Genomic DNA, 3,358 nt, shown 5'->3' with positions numbered 1-3,358 from the left:
TGCACGCGGGCCCTATAAGCGTCAGTCGCCACACGTCATTCACAGCTACGGCAGGATAGAGAGAATGACGCTGCTCTCCTTTCCATTCGCGTTTGATTACGTGATCTGCAACTAACCAGAATATTGAGCGCGTGGGAAATAATCCAACAGCCGTCGTCCTCTTCGCTCCTGTTTACGTGCTGTTTTCGCCGCAGCCCACAGGGTAGGTCCCTCATGTCTAGGCTTTTGGATTTAATGCGGACGTCCCTGCGACCGACAACCGTGACAATTTGTCTGAAGTGGTCTATAATTCCTTTCGCCAGAAAGCTAAATAAAGAATGTTAGCAGAGGGTATATATATATATATATATATATATATAGATATATATATATATATCTATATATAGATAATAGTGTGGGCGTTTATTACGCACACTTCCTCATCTGTATGTTTCATCATCATCCTCGCACTTTTACCTATCCTCCTCTTCGCCTGTATATGTGTTCATCATCATCGCCTGTGTGCTGCGCTGGTCGCTGACGAGCTCCCGGGCCTAATAAACGTCGTTCCAACCGAGACTGTCACAAGTGGTGGAGTGTGCTCTTCGGTCCTACGTCCTCTGGCCGTCCGGTCTGCCTCCTGGAGCTTCGTTCAGGTCGCCGCTTGCGCCCCGTCAGCTAGCATGCCGCCAGGACGTGCAGCCTGGCGCCCCTATTGCCTCCATTCCGACTTCGCAAGTGCCTCCTTCCTTTATCGTCACAGCGCCCAGCGTGACCCCCATCTCTTCGCTGGTCTTCGCGGAGAGGATGTCGAAGACTGGCTGGACGATTATGAGCGGTCAGTTCCGCCAATCACTGGGATGATGTTAATAAACTACGCCATGTCTCCTTCTATCTGTCTGGCGTGGCGAAGACGTGGTTCTTTAACCACGAGCCCGAATTGACCGACTGGACTCTCTTCAAGCACCAGCTTCGTGAAGTGTTCGGCACACCGGCTGTTCGGTTCACTCTAGCCAAGAAAAGCCTCGATGCTCGCAAACAACACCTGGGTGAGTCGTACACCTCCTACATCGAGGACGTCCTTGCACTCTGCCGACGTGTGAATTCTTCAATGTCGGAGTCGGACAGGGTACGCCACATTCTCAAAGGCATTGGAACTCTTGCCTTCAATGTACTCGCCACTAAGAATCCGGCTACCGTCACTGACGTCGTAATCACTTGTCAGCGCCTCGATGAGCTCGAGTCTGTCCGCCTACAGCCCGACATTGACGATGCCCATTCTACGGGGGACCATGACCTACGTACACTGATACGCACGCTCTTACGCGAAGAGTTACAATCGATGGGGTTAACCTCACCTTCGACGTATCCCAGCCAACCTTTTGGTGCGTCATTGCGTGACGTTATCAGGGGAGAACTGGCGTCCTTGACCTGCGCTGTGCCAGCACAAGCTCCTGTCCCTCAAGCGTTACCAACTACCGCACGACCGACATACGCGCAAGTTGCTGCCAAGCCTGTCGGCCACGTCACTTCTCCGTTGCCGCTACCAACTTACGCGTCGGTTGCTACTGCGCCCACGGTTCACTTCCCGTCATCACCGCCAGAGCCTTCATCGGCCCATCTGACCTCCCTGTCACACGGTACACCGAACACCCCCTACTACCCCCCTTGGCGTCCGTCTCGTCCTACGTGCTATTATTGTGGCTATCGCGGCCACATATCACGCTTTTGCCGCAAGCGCCAGCAAGACGAGCGTCGGTGCTACGATATGTGTGAGCGCGATTTTTACAGTGGGGCCTCTTACCAAGGGCGGCGTTACTCTTCACCTTCGCAGCGCTCTCCATCTCCGCCAGCATCACCTGATGCACGAGGCGCTTACCGTTCGGCCAGACGCCGTTCTCCATCACCCTACCGCCGCTCATCGTCACCACTTAGGCCTGCCTCCCTTACCTCTACCGTTCGCGCGGAAAACTAAGCGATGCAGTTTCCGGAGGAAAAACTGCATACACACACAAGACTGAAATTCCTCCAGCGCGCCCATCCAATATGATTCGTGTGTACGTTGAAGGGGTGCCCGTGGATGCTTTAGTGGATACTGGTGCGGCTTTGTCGGTTATGAATGTTCATTTGTGTTCCCGTCTGAAGAAAGTTAGGACGCCTTACGATGGTCCCACGCTGGTTGCAGCCGAAGGGAACACTATTCGACCTGCTGCCTTCTGTACTGCGCGTGTACTTATCGATGACATTCTCCATCACATACAGTTTGCTGTGCTACACCCGTGCTCTCACCAGCTGATTTTGGGATGGGATTTTCTATCTTCTGCCTCTGCTGCTATTTGTTGTGGGCAGCGTGTGATACACCTTACCGACACCGAACACTTGCTTGGCGAAGAAACCCACACGCCACTTCATCTGACCGCTGCGGAAGATACGGAACTACTCCCAGGACAAATCCAACTAGTTACTCTCCTATCCGACAACATTGACCATGGTGACGTCTTGGTGTTCCCTTCTTCACGTTGCCTTACTAAAGGCATAACATTTACATCAGGAGTTGTTCGATTCCACAATGGATCTGCACTGGTCACTGCCACGAACGCAACTCCAGAAAAAATCCTCCTTCCGCAAGGCACAACCGTTGCATCCGTCGCCGATCTGGAGCCTGTCTGCGTCTTGCCACTTACACCAGTCTCTTCTGGGGACCCATCTTCTGGTGATTCTTCTTCGGCCGCCGTCCTTACAGCAGTCATCAGCAATGACTTGAAACCCGCGCAGACGCAACAGCTGCTGGCTTTGTTGAAAAAGCACGCCAATTCTTTCGACGTATCTTCGTCAACGTTGGGCCAAACAACCGTTGCAGAGCACCGCATTCTGACAGACAAAACATCTATCGTACGGCGCCGCCCATACCGTGTGTCTCTAGCCGAGCGGAAAATTATCGAAGACAACGTCGCAGACATGCTGGAACGCAAGGTAATTCGCCCCTCGGCTAGTTCTTGGTCGTCTCCTGTTGTCTTGGTCCGCAAAAAAGATGGCTCCGTGCGCTTTTGCGTCGATTACCGGGCGCTCAACAAGATAACTCAAAAAGACGTCTACCCTATGCAGCGCATTGATGACGCCCTTGATTCCCTCCAAGGTGCGGAATACTTTTCCAGCCTGGATCTGCGTTCCGGCTATTGGCAAATCCCCATGCACGAAGACGATAAAGAAAAAACGGCGTTCGCAACCCCCGATGGACTGTACGAGTTCAACGTAATGCCTTTCGGGCTCTGCAACGCGCCTGCGACTTTTGAGCGCATGATTGACACCGTGTTGCGTGGCCTGAAGTGGAAGACCTGCCTGTGTTATCTGGACGACATTGTCATTTTTTCATCCACAT

Source organism: Dermacentor silvarum, chromosome 3 (genome assembly GCF_013339745.2).
Source record: "Dermacentor silvarum isolate Dsil-2018 chromosome 3, BIME_Dsil_1.4, whole genome shotgun sequence".
NCBI lineage: Eukaryota > Metazoa > Arthropoda > Arachnida > Ixodida > Ixodidae > Dermacentor > Dermacentor silvarum.
Note: the sequence above shows the minus strand (reverse complement) of the source record.